The sequence below is a fragment of the Notamacropus eugenii genome, chromosome 2 (genome assembly GCF_028372415.1).
Source record: "Notamacropus eugenii isolate mMacEug1 chromosome 2, mMacEug1.pri_v2, whole genome shotgun sequence".
NCBI lineage: Eukaryota > Metazoa > Chordata > Mammalia > Diprotodontia > Macropodidae > Notamacropus > Notamacropus eugenii.
This window is the reverse complement of record NC_092873.1, coordinates 97,069,767-97,084,161: the sequence shown is the minus strand read 5'-3', so window position 1 is coordinate 97,084,161 and position 14,395 is coordinate 97,069,767. Positions and strand designations below refer to the sequence as shown.

Genomic DNA, 14,395 nt, shown 5'->3' with positions numbered 1-14,395 from the left:
ATTTTCTGCATATTGTTCATTCAACTCTGCATTTCTTTATTCTCCATCGATTTCCATGTGTATCAGAATTCTTCATATTCAACCTTCTAATGCTACATTCCTATTCCTTAATTTGTTCAGACATTTCCCAATCTTTAGGCACAGATTTTACTTACATCTTTTTGGTAATATGAATAACGTTACTATGAATATTTTTGTATCTGTGAGTCTTTTCTTCCTGAAATTAGCCTCTTTGGGATATGAAACTAGTAATAGGATCACTCAATCAAAAGATACTAACAATGAAAAGACTTGTGTTCTTCTAAAAATTGTTTTCCCTAATAGTTAGAAACCAATTCACAGTTCTTCCACCAGTTAATGAGAGCCTCTGTCTTCTCACAGTCCTCACAGCACTCAATATTGCCATGTTTTATTATCTTTTCTAGCATCCTTTTAATTGGCACTTTGCTGAGAACTGGTGATTTTCAACAACTATTTAGATGGTTTTTAAGAGGTTGCATTACTTCTTTAAAAATTCTGTGTTAGTATCTGTGGGTTGCTTGTCCACTAGACAATTTCTCTTATTCTTTTAGATAGGGGATATTAAGGCTCTGCTTGAGATGTCCAAGAACTGCTATGGAAACTGGAAGACAATTTGTCAGAAAAATCAATCAATAGTCATTTATTAAGCACTAACTATGTGCCAGGTATTTTTACTAATTGCTTAGAAATAGAATAAAATGAAACTGTTCTTACCCTTGTTCTAAAGGGTAGATGTATACATATCCATGTGCAAGGGTATACAAAAGACATACTTTAATACAAGATAAATTCTAGGGGGAGAAACTAGAGGGATCAAGGAAGACCACTTGTAGAAGGTGGAGTTCAATTTGAGTTTCATTCAATCAATCAATAAACATTTATTAAGTACCTACTATGTGCCATACATTGTGCTAAGTGCTGGAAATATAAAGAAAGATAAAACACAGCCCAGGCTCTCAAGGAGATCACAACCTAGTGGGGAAGACAACATGCAAACAAACTATAGACAGAATAAATTGGAAATCATCCATTAAGGGAAGATGCTACCACTAAAGGAAATCAGGGAAAGCTTCTTATAGGAGAGATTTTATCTGGGACTTAAAGAAAGCCAAAAAGCAAAGATAAAGGCAGGAGAGCTTTACAGGCATGGGGGAAAGCCAGAGAAAATGCCCAGAGTAGGAAGATGATGTATCTTGTTCAAGAAACAGCAAGAAGACTGGTGCTACTGGAAATAAGAGTAGGGAGGGGTGGAAAGAGTAAGTAGATTGGAAAGGTGTGTTTAGGTGGGGAGTAGGTTATAAAGGGCCTTAAACAGGAAACAGAGGTTTATATATTTTATCCTAGGGGCAGTAAGGAGTTTATTGAGGGAGAGTGGGGGTGACATGACCACACTTACACTTTAGGTAGATTGCTTGGCCAACTGATTGGAGGATGGGCTGGAGTAGGGAGACAATTTGTGGTGTGCAGCAGGCTATAGGAGTAGCCATTAAAATGGCTTCTCCATTAAAATGTAAACAGCTCATCTCTATAAAGTTTCTTCTGATCATTCATTTGTATTTACAAGGGCTTCATGACCAGATTTTCTGGGCAAATCATTATTGGTTAATTGCCTTTATCATTTGCTCTTTCGGATAGCTAATTCTATGCTCTCCACTTCATAGTAGCTAATATAGCTTACGTGGTCCTGACTGTGGGGTCCTCAGTACTTGAATTATTTCTTTCTGGCTACTTTTAGCATTTTTTGTTTGACCTGAAAGCTCTGGATTTTGGCTATGATGTTTCTACCAGTCTTCATTTGGGTTTTTCCCCAGAGGTGATTTTGTGAATCCTTTCCATTTTTCACTTTGTTTCATTATTTTAATGTCTGGGCAGTTTTCTTTCACAATTTCTTGAAATATGATAACTAGGTACTATTTTTGGTCATAGCCTTCAATGGTCCAATTTGATCCAATGATTCTTAATTCATCTCTCCTTGATTTGTTTTCCAAGTCACATGTCTCTGAGATGAGATGTATCACATTTCCTTTTCTTTTTTCAATCTTTTGACTTAATTTTAATATATTTTGTTATGGCATGAAATCATTTATTTCTTTTTTATCCATTATAATTTTAATGGAATCTGTTTTATACCTAAGTTGCTAATTTTCTTTCCAAGTCTTGCCTTTATAACTTCCTCTTCTGTTTCTTTCCTCTATCCCTTTTATTTTATTTGTAACGTAATTTTGGCTCAAAAAATACATCTTGTATCTCCCAAGAATTCTAATTGAAACTGCATTATTCTTTGAGACTTTGCTTATGGGTGTGTTAGTTATTCTCTACTTTTGGGTTTATGTTTTACACATCTCTGATGTATGAAAGCTTTTTTTAAATCATTCTTTCCATCTTATTTCCTAGCTTGGGACTTTGTATTAAGTCTGAATTATTTGTAGTTCTACTTGGATTATCATATTCTTATATAGACCTGATAAATTTTTTAAGTTATCCAATTGGGGTTATTTTCTTGCCAGATCTGGGTCTGAGATCCCCTTTCCCAAGTTAGAGGGAAAGACCCATGGCCTTATTTTGTCCCAATATTTTTTCTCCTGGGTAGAACAACAGCCGCATGTACCAGGGATTTGAGTCTTAGATTGTCCTACTCGAGGAATTGGATTGGAACATTCTGAGCCTCCCCCCCCACCTTTTTTTTTACCAGAGTCTTAAATCCTCTTGGGATCAATGTAACCATACTAAAGCCCTCTTCTTCATCTGGGGGCTGTGTCTTCAATTACTTTTCCTTCCAGTATTGGAATGAGAGGCACCATACTAAGTGACCACTCTTCTTCACTGAGGGGCTATACTTGCCACCTGCATCTGCATTCTCTTACTTAGTATCCTTATCAGCTTCATTATTGTCTCTCCACAGGTAGTTCTTAGATCTGTATATTTAATTTTGGTCTCTCACCTAATCTCTAGTCACTCATAACCAGCTAGTGTTGGAAATTTTGAATTAAGATACTCTTTAGCTGTGGTTGTACATGCTTGTAATCTCTGCTGTTGGGGAATGCTGAGGCTAGTGGATCATTTGCATTTCTGAGATGCAGTAGAGCTAAAGCAGACTGCTGTCCAAACTAAGTCAGGCACAAATATAGTGAGCCCACGGAGGCTGTCTAAGGAGAAGCAAACCAGCCCAGATTGGAAAAATGGAGCAAATTAAAGTTTCTGTACCAATTAGTATTGAAATAGGTCCTATGAGTGGCCTCTGAACTTTCAGCCCAGGGTAGATACAGCCACAAATGAAAACAAAATAATATTTGCATACCCAAAATAGGATTTGTTATCTTTATACCTAAACCTATTCTTCTTCCAGATTTCCCTTTTTCTGTTGAGGGCATCACCAAATTTCTACTCATAGCATTGGTTTCATCATCAGATCCTCATCCTCACTCACCCCACATATTTAGCTGCCAAATTTAGTCATTTCTAACTTTATACCATCCTTTTCATCTGCCTCTCTATTTCTACTCACACAAGCACCATCCTTGTCAGGTCTTATTACCTGTAGCCAGTATTACTGGGAAGAGAAGGAGGGAGAACTGGGAAAGAAAGTATTTATTAAGTACCTTCTATGTGCTAGGCACTCTGCTAAATGCTTTGCAAGTATCACCTCATTTGGACCTCACAACAACCCTACCATGAAGTAGGTGCTATTATGTTTTCCATTTTACGGATGAGAAAACTGAGACAAACAGATTTAGTGAGATACCCAGGGTCACATAGCTAGTGTCTAAGGCTGGAATTGAACTTCGGTCTTCCTGACTTCCAGGCCTATTTCTCTATTCACTGCTCAATCTATATGTCTCTATGATTATGATTATGTTTACAACAGCCTCCTAATTAATCTCCCTGCCTCAAGTCTCTCTCCTTCTCCAATTCATCCTCCATGTAACTAGTGGTCTAGTCATGCTCTTTAAAGTGAAGGTCTGATCCCACTTTGGAAAATAAGGGTCTGTCTCCCATTTAATAAACTCTAGTGGTTCCCTATTTTCCTTGAGATGAAATATAAATCCCTCTGACATTTAAAGACTTTCATAATCAGGTCCCAAACTACCTTATCAACCTTGTTACCCATTATTTCGCATCATAAGCTGTACAATCCAGTCAAACCAGACTTTTTGCCTTTCTTCACTTACCATCTGCCATTTTCATGCTTTTGCAGAGGCTACCTCCCCTCTAGAATGTGTTTCCTTCTTTTACTACCATCACCCTTATCACTTCACATCAGAGGTCACAGACAAAGTCTAATAAGACACGTTGTAGTAGTGGTTTCATTATGCTTTGATGATCTTGATAGCAGAAAGGAAATAAAAGGAAAGATACAGTGTGAGGAAAGGGAGAGGAAAGGTGTGGGAACCTATCTTACATAATTGAAGTGCACAAGTAGAAGTCTGTATAAATATGGAAGGTATGAAGGGAACAGATATCATCACTTGAATCTCACTTTCATCTGAATCAGCAAAGGAGGGTAGAATCTGTAGAAAAACATACATTCATGCATAAAAAGTTAGGAATAGAAATTCGCTCAAACTTAATGGGGAAACAAAAGGAAACAAGGAGAAAGGAAAGAGGGGATTAAGAGGAAGGTTACATTGAGAAAGAGAGAGTAGTCAGATGCAGAAGAAGTCCTGAACTTGGAGGGGGAAAATAAAAGCATAAGATTCTATCATAAAGAGGGGTCAGGGAGCAAAGAGAAGAAAATAAGTAGAGAAGCTTGGGAAGACTTGCATGAAATGATGCATAGTGAAGTGAGAAGAACCAGGAGAACATCAATATTGTAAATACAAACAATTTTGAAAGATTCAAGAATTCTTATGAACATAAGTATCAACTATGATTAGAGAAGACTAATGACAATCAATACTATCTACACCAGAATAGAGAGGTGATGGGCTAATATGCAGAATGAATCCAACTTTTTGGATGTGGCTAGTACAGAAATTTGTTTTGTGCAATGATGTTTATTTGTTAAAATTCTTTGTATTTCTTTTTTTCTCAATAGGGAGAGAGGTAGGAGGGAGAAAATATTAATGCTTGTTATAGGAAGGAAGGAAGGAAGGAAGGAAGGAAGGAAGGAAGGAAGGAAGGAAGGAAGGAAGGAAAGAAGGAAAGAAGGAAGGAAGGAAAAAAAGTATTTCATGATGTAGTAACAGAAAGAACCCAGGACAGAATCTTGGAGAAATACCCACAGTTCGGGGGCATGATATGGGTACTGATCCAGTAAAGGTAAAAGAAAGTAGATAAAAGAATTACAAGAGGTCAGTGTCATGAAAACCCACAAAGGAGAGATTATTCCAGAGGAGAAGTTGGTCAATAATGTAGAAAGCTATAGAGAGAGGCCAAGTTCTCTCTATAGAGAGAACTGAGAAAAGGTCATCAGATTTAGTAATTAATAGAACACTGTAACTTTGGAGAAAGCCATTTCAGTTAAGTGATAAGGTGCCCATGGAAAATAGGTATAGACCAAGATCTTATGGTATTGCTGATCATGACCTGAGATTGCTCTACTAGCATATATTAGCAAGTGTTCTGCAACTTAGAGTCTTAGAGATTTGTCTTGTGAGATTAATGACTTGTCTAGGGATGCATAGCCAGTACTTACCAAAGGTGGGACTTAAACCCTATTTATTTTTACTGTGAGTCCAGTTCAGTATACTCTACAGTAAGCTGTAATCTTGCCTATATGCCACAATACCAAATGAATAAATGACCTAAATACAAAGACTCAAATCAGCTCCCCCCCAAAAAATTACAGGAAAATAGCAACAAAATATTTCACAATTGTAGATAATGTAAAGATGAAAACAGACAAAAAGATAGAAATTTATAAAAGACAAAATAGATAATTTTATTTCATAAAATTTAAAAAAAAACTTTGCAGAAATAAAATCAATGCATTTAGAATTAGAAGAAAAAATTCAGATTGAGGAAACTTGTTGTAGGTGCTTTACACATACTTTTGGGTGAGATGGGGGTAAAACCACTGGAAACATGAAGAGGAAAAGAAGGTAATAACCCTACTGCATTCTATGAGAGGTTTCACCACAGATGAAAGGGGAAGAATGATGAATGTCTTCAATCTCTAGACTTAGGTTGGGCCTGTGAAGGGTCTAGGTCTCTCATTAATGTACTATATGATATCTAGTTGAGTTTTTAAAGCCCCTAGTACCTAATAAAATAGGAATCATGAGACATGGATGACACGTTCAATTCTAAAAATTGATCCATGAAAGACATGGCATGACAGCTCTGAACCCTTAATGTGGGTGCGCCACCTGATGTTAGACTAGATGCTCCCTGTACTGGGGACCTGGACCCGGCTCCCCAATCAGAGACCAATGGCTTGTGGGTCCCAGATGTTGTAATATGCCTTTCCTGTCTTTTAGCATAAGAGCAAACAGCATTGCTGACTCATGGTAATGGAGGAGAGAGCAAGTGGGCGTTGTCTCTATTTCAAGGGATTATTTTCAACATTATTTTCAAAAAGCACATATCCTTGCTTTGGGGCTGCCCATTAGCCAGTGTATTTTAGTGTTAAGAAATAGCAAAATACTACTGATATTTCCTCAAGTCTCCATAATTCTGCAGATTTAAAGCACTCTTTTCTCCCTTGTTCTTCACCTCAAAAACCCTCAGTATCATCTCTCTCCAGTATCTCCTTTATTCTAGCCTGATGAAAAGGTTGCTCTTTTCCTTACCAAGGCATCTATTTCTGATCTTGATTCCATGCTCTCCTGTAGTCTCTGGAAGCTTGCTCCTTCAATTATCTTCTGTATTATCTTCAATCGCCCCTTGTTTGCTGGATCCTTCTCTGCTACCTATACTAAATATGTCCAAGTCATCCTTAAAAAACAAAAGCAAAACAAGCATGAAACTTTCCCTTGACCCTACCAATCCCTCAGGCTTTCACGCTATATCTCTCTTTCCTAATACAGTAAAGTTCCTGGAAAGAGACATTTATGCTTACATTTCAATCTCTTGCAATATATCCCCACTAGTCAACTAATGCTGTTGTCTCTAAGGTTAACAAGATCACTTAATTCCTGAATCTGATCAACTTATCTCAGTCCTTATCTTTCTTGACTTCTCTGCACCTTTTGATACAGAGAACAAGGTCTCTTCCTTCTTCTCAATGTCTCTTCCTCTTAGATGCTCTCTCCTCCTTTGGTGTTCATGGCACTAATGTCTCTTTATACTTATTCTACCTGACTACTCCTTAATCTCCATCATCCATCTCACAACCCCTAACCAAAGGTAGTCTTCTCATTACTTCCTATGCCTTCCCTTTATCATCTCATCAGCTCCCATGGCTTCAATTGCCATCTTTTGGCAGGCAAATTGCTCCAGTCCGACATCACTAACTGTCTGTTGGATAGCTCTACCTGGATGTTCCATAGCCATGACAAATGCAAGGTGTTCAAAAAAGAATTCATTATCTTTCCCCCTATACTTGTCCCTCCTCCAAACTTTCTTATTTCTATTGAATTCCACCATCTTTCCAGTCATCCTCAACTCTTCACTCTCCTTCATCCCCCAAAGTCAATCAGTTATCAAGCTTTCTAAATTCTATTTCAATAAAAGTCCCCATTATCTGTTCCCTCATCTCCATGTTCATGACCTTGACCTTAATTCAAGTCCTTATGTCTCTCACTTGAACTAGCACCATTGTTTCCTAATTGATTTCCTTGTTTTCCAGTCTCTTCTCTCTTCAATCCAACCTCCACATGGCTTCAAAATAATCATCCTGCAGTATGGATCCAACCAGGTCACTCCCCTGCTCATGAATCTTTAATGACTCTCTATTGCTTCTGGAAAAAATGCAAATTCAGACTCCTCAGAAGGATATTTAAAGTCCTTCATAGCATGGCTCCAGCCTGTCTTTGCACACATGTCCCTTATCACTCCCCTTTACACAACTTGCATTCCAGTTGCCATAAGACAAAAATAGAAGAAATTCTTAGAGAATAGTTCTAGTGGCCCCCAGGAATCTACTCTCCCCTGGGGTTCCCTCTCTCCTTGAGAAAGAGCTGAACAATAACAAAAGACCTATTACCCCAAACCATGACTAGACTAAATAAATAAATAAATTCCTGCTGTCAGAATTCATGGATTTCCTTTGGTTTGGGTCATAAATCCTCATGAAGGTCCTCAAACCCCATCCTCTTGCCTAGTGTGAAGAGAAACTCCCTGGAACCCTGTGCTGCACTCTACCCAGATAAGACCAGCTGACTCCTTCAAAAGTGACTGATCAACCAGGTCTTCCAGAAAATCTGCTCTCTTCTCTACCTCCTCTCTTCCTTTGATGGATAAACCTGGCTGCTCAATGCATTTGTTTTCCCTTTTGCTCATACGGTCCTTCCCCACTGAGCTATCCTCAAGAAAAAGCTATAATCACTGTATATATATATGTATATATATATATATGTATATATGTGTGTGTGTGTGTGTACACACACACATATACATATGTATATATACATACACATATGTGTACGTATATGCATATGTGTGTATGTATGTGTATACACACACACACACACACACACACCACACACTGGTCTCATGCCTCTCTCATGCTGGAACAAGTCCAAAGATACCAGCCAAAGTGGTCTCCTTGCCATTCCCTGAATGAATGTTGTATCTAATGGAGATTGCATCGCGTACCTCTTGAAGGTTGGCTGCTACTTATGCCTCCCTCCTAACCTGCACCTTTTAGAATCTTAGCTTTCCTCAAGACTCAAGCATCACTTCCTATGAAAAATCTTTTTCTGATGCCCTTAGTTTTTAATGCTGATTTTTCTCCTGAAATTATTGCAGACTTACTTAGCTGTGTCAAAAGTAAACTCCTTGTGATCTGGGTTGCTTTACTCTTTCCAATTGTCCTCGTCAGAACTTAGCACAATAACTTGAACAGAGTAGGCACTTAATAAATGTTTTATTAATTGAATTGATTTGAAAAAATACTTTATCAAAGTGTATGACCTGTGTTTTTGTCAGCATAGGAAACTCCATCCACAAACTAACTCACAATCATGAAGTTGCCTGACATACATAAAGATTATGGGACTTGCCCAGGGTCACACAGCCAGTAAGTATCAGAACAGAGCTCTGAACACTAGTTTGCCTAATTCTAGGCCCAGAACTCTATATATTGTACCTCACTGCCTCTTAATTTCAACCAACTAATTTTTAAAATATCTACATGTTTCTTTTCCAATTTAGTTTCCTTCTGTACATTTTTGTGGGGATGGGGATGCTATTTTTAGAATTCATTTATTATTTTATAGAGGCATGACCAATGTATATATTATCATTTTTCTATTTCTTTTTTCTCTCTGCATCATTTCATCCTTTTGTCACTTTTATGGCTCATTAAGATTCTATTATGTTGTTATATATACATTTTTTTCCATTTATTTCCTCGTCATTGGACATCTGGATTGGTTCCAGTTTTTCTTATTATGAATAAAGCCATTGTGCTTTTTGTACAGACCAGTTTTGTCTCCCTGTTTTTAATAACTCCCTTTATGTATAGTTCTGATTGTGGGATCACAAAGTCAAAGGATATGGCCTCTTTTGTAACACTTTTTATAATATTACCATTTTCCATTAAAAAAACCAAAAACCTACCCATTCACAGTTGCATCCACAGTACGTGGGGGTTGCCGTTTCTATATAACCCCGCCAGCACTGAATCTATCATGTTTAATTCTGTTTTCCAATTCATTGCGTATTACGAAGTAACTCCAAATCATCTGAATCAACATGCCACTGATTTATTACAGTCTAAACAGCTTTCCTGGAGATTACTGGCCATTTGTGTTGGCTCTTTCTACAAATGTCTCTTGATATTCTTTGAATACTCATTTAGAAATTCACGTCAGCTGGCTTTATATCTTCTGCCAGATTTTTGTGAGGTATGTTATTGTGGTTTTTCTGAACTGTTTCTTTCCTTTTTAAAATGCTGGATGCATTGCTTTTTTCTGTTTCACAAATACCTATTATTTTAAAATAACAAGCAAAATCTAGGTTTTTGTCTTCTATTATTTCTTCAATTTAAATAACTAGTTTTCCCAAGTTTTAATAAATAGGTCATTTGTTAACCATGAATAATCCATGTTTTGAAACAATTAGCACCTTGTTTAAAGTTAATCATTTTACATATGCTTCATTTAAAAAATTTTGGTTTCTGTAATGGTTAACATTTATAATTTTTTAAAAAGATAATTCAAAAAAATCAACAGAACTTCATTACTTCACTAGCACAGGATGGGGGAGGCATGACCAGACTGCAGTTGATATGGATTTGGGATTTTTACAAGGATTAGGAGTTCTTACAAGGATTTTGGAGTTTTATAAGATCAAAATTAGACGTCAGATTTGGTAGCCAAAAGAAATGAATACTTTCTAGATAGCTTTAAGAGAGGCATGTAGGCAATGTGTGAGCATATTTAACAACTGGCTCTTTGAGATAAAAAAGTATAGGATACACTTTTAAGTTTATTCTTCATTATTAACATTTTTTCATCACTCTCTTAAGTCTAGGCAATCTACAGAACCAGAACTTAAGCTCTGATTTGTAGAATTTGCTGGTTTCTGAGGTGCAAATGCTCACACTGAAAATTTAACATTTGGTGTTCAAGCTGGTTCCAGCATACCGCTGTGTGTGAGTTGTACTATTCTCTTCCCTGGTTAGTCCACAGACAGTTCAATGCTTTTTGTTCTAAGTGCCATATCTTAGGAAGGACTTTGACAAACTGGAGTTTTTCCATAGAAGGGGCAATCTGCTGGTTAAAGAAACTGAGAATTATTGGCCTGGAGAACCACCCCCTCATTAGGAGGACACAATGGCAATGACTGATCATGTCAATGCATTGATTCTTTATCATTTTCTTTATATAAATTTAAGTTACAGGTAGCTGTTTTTTTCCATAAGGAGAGTGATTTGGGTTCTTTCTGAACTTCAACCCTTACTTACATGGGCTTTATTGAAATGACTCAAATGCCTATTAGTGATCCTGTGTGTGGGCCCAGAACAACCAGAAACAGCTCCCAAGAGGGAATGAAAAAACCTTAGTGTTATTCCTCTATGTGCTATACTAGTTCATGCTAATAGTTTGTTGGGCTGTTTCGAGCTCAGACAGTGAATGAGTCCCTACATTCCTAGTAATTATGTCTTCTACTGACTTAAGGTAATATGGTTTGTCATAATTGAGAAAACAGAAAACATGAGTGTCTGTTGAAACAAAAATCTAGATATATTATGAACAAGTAGGAGTCAGGTTAGGCACCTAGACTGTCTAGCATGGACTCCACTGTGTAGAGCAAGACCATGTGACAAGGATGACAGTTGGAGTTAGAATCCGTCAGGGAGAACCTATTGCTGGGGATTGGCCCAGGTTCAGTCAGAGAGGGCACATCGTGCCTAATTGATATTGGTGGAGCCTTTAAGCTGAAGTAAATAATTGGGCTCCTATGAATAATCAATCAAATACCACTGGGAAAATACAGCTAGGGACTTGGTAGGGAACAATATGTCTGAATGAGCAGAGCTGGATCTAGAGAAGGTTGTAAGTCCCGTTGGAAAATTAGGGCCAAGGAGATAGACTGAGGAAATGAATATATGATTCAGCAGCTATATAGCTTCCCATTCATTGCTGTTCTGCTCTAAATGGAAATTTCCATGGATTCAACAAAGTAATTTAATTTTGTTTGTGAACTATCCATTTTTCTTTTGGTTATAAATCAGGCGTCTGAATCAGGATTACTCATGTTTCAGAGTTCAGTCTGTCCATCCCTGAAGTTTGTTAGACGATTAGGCTTATGCTTTTGAGTGACTGGTAGCATCTCATCCCTGATGACAGGAAAATGAGGCATGAAGTGCAAATTCTAGCTAGGATCATAAGGTTATCAGTTTAGAGATGGAAAGAGCCTTTGATAGCATCGACTCCAATCTCCTCATGTTATAGATGGAGAAAACTGAGACCTACATGGGTGAGGTGACTTGCCCAAGAGCACACAGGTAGGAAATGACAGAGGTGGGTCCTCTCCAACTCAAAATCCAGCATTGTAGATGCCAAAATATCAATTGGCTTTAACCACAAATGTGTCACACACACATACACAAAACCCTCAGAGATAAGGAGAATCTTGAAATCCTGAGAGTTGGAGAGACCTCACAAATTTATTTAGGCCAAACAGTGTCTGAATGGGAATTTCCTCGTATCTTGATAACCAAACCCCAATGTCAAGGTCTGAAACATGCTGTAATATTCAGTTAACCAATCACATATAACATTGTGACACAATAAAGTTAGATTTGGTTTGGGGACTTGGCCCTTTGAGTGATATGGACTGTTCAGTCTGAGCTCCCTTATGTAAAGAGTGTAAGACAGAGTCTGTGGAAAGAATGACAGTTGGAGTTTGAATCTGGCGGGCAGAGCCCATCATCCCTTGAAGATGGGGCCAGTCATAATCTGAGAGGACACAACCTGATGTAAAAGTGGGAGATGGCTATGGTTTTGTTTATATGTGGGTATAAACAAGTAATTTATCTTTCTTTTGTGAATTTGAAGCAGTCTGAGTCAGGATTTGTGATATCTCAGTGTTGTTCTTCCATCCCTGAGTTCACTATACCATAAGACAGACTACTTTTCAGTAACCGGTACCCTAATGGCCTTGATGGTAGAAATATGAAGAAGGAGATACAACTCCCAGCCAACATGATAAAGCCTTACCTAGCTTTTTCCTCATACCCCTCAAAACCAAAATAAAGGAACAGGTTTGTGTCCTATACAGTCAAGCCCTGGAAAAGAGCCAGACCAAGGGTGGAAATTTCAATTCAATTTGTCAAGTATTTTCCTCTGACCTATCAGATCTTGGCATTACATCCCCACCAAACAACATTCTATAGGTATCCATTTCAGCTCATGGCGTTTTTTGGTGAAGGCTTACTTTTTAAGTGGTTTCAATCACTTGTAGAAAGTTGGCCTTCTTTAAAAATCCTTTTGCACTGAATTATATTTAGGCTGCACAGCTTGGCCAGTGAATGAATCCCTACATCTGTCCCATTTTAAGAGGGAAATGCTTCTCATGAGATTGGTTTCTTATGTTAAGGTAACTGAGAACCTTTCCAGGGCAGGCCTTAAGCAAAGGCAGGGATTGACAGTTGTAGAACCCGTATGCTGCAGGGAATTCCAGTCACATAGGAGTTAAGATTTGAAGGTCTCAGAGCAGATTTCCCCCAAATTCTTGAGTCTGTACTGAGTCTGATGTCCCACCGTTTAGTTTCAAGATGATGCCCTTTTAATATGCAATGTAGCTGTTTGGCTGCCTTTAATACATGGCTTTATAACATGTCAATATATGTCACTAATATATTGGGCTGGACCTGTGATTATTTCATGGGGATGAGGAACCTTCTAGAGAAGGAAATCCTTCCAAATTGCAGATCTGCACCTACTTGGCACAGTATATAGTCTTGTAGAGTTGCTTGGGGCACTAAGAGGTTGTGATTCACTGTCACACAACTAGTATGCGTCAGAGGCAGGATCTGAACATATTTCTTCCTTACTCTGAGGACAGCCCAGCCTCTATCCACTATACTATGCTTATTCTCATCATTGTCACTAGGGAGAATTAGACTCTCAGACACCATTCAAAGCCACAGCTTAGTTGGAGGTGTGGGTGAGGGGAGAGATAGAATGTCCTTTCTGGATATATGGCCCAAACTCTCAAATACCTGGCTATTATATACGGAAGACAAACTTCATAAATAAAATGATAAAACCTTATTGAGCAAAAAAGAGAACTGACCCACCAGAGGAATATTTCGTATTTATAGCTAGAAAAGAGGAACAGACAAAAATATCAGTATTCTTCAAATTAGTTTAGTAACTTAGTGCAGTGTAGATTAAAATTTTGACAGATTACCTTGTAGAAATACACAAAATGATAGTCAAATTTCTATGGGAAAACAAATAAGGAAAACTATAAAGGGATAAATTTCAGGGAGGAGGGGGCTTGAATGTGCGGGAACAGAAAGAAGAATTTTTCTACTACACATTAATCGTATTCAAATAAATGTAAATACATGTAAAACATATTTCAGTTTCCTGCATGCTAACTGATTGTTGGACATCACCTTATTAACATCTCAAACTCAACATGTTCAAAATGGAACTAATCCTCTTTCTTCCTAATGCATCTTCAAAAATGCTGTTTTGTGTAGAAGGCACTACTACCCTCATAGACACTCACCTCAGGTGGATAACAAGTTATCTTTGACCTGCTCTCCCCTCATCCCTCATCACTAATCAACTGCAGAGATGACTTTAACCTT

General features: G+C 37.8%; 1 long non-coding RNA gene across 2 annotated transcripts in view; it reads right to left on the bottom strand.

Annotated features, from left to right (window-relative positions):
* The window catches only part of LOC140526067 (uncharacterized), a 40,425-nt gene extending 27,218 nt beyond the window's left edge, over positions 1 to 13,207 (bottom strand). For both annotated transcript variants that reach the window (XR_011974230.1, XR_011974231.1), the window contains exons 1-2: positions 8,878 to 13,207; positions 6,753 to 6,897 (exon numbers count right to left, since the gene is read on the bottom strand). This is a non-coding gene — a long non-coding RNA (uncharacterized lncRNA). The remainder of the gene's footprint in view (positions 1 to 6,752; positions 6,898 to 8,877) is intronic.
* Positions 13,208 to 14,395: the final 1,188 nt, after the last annotated feature.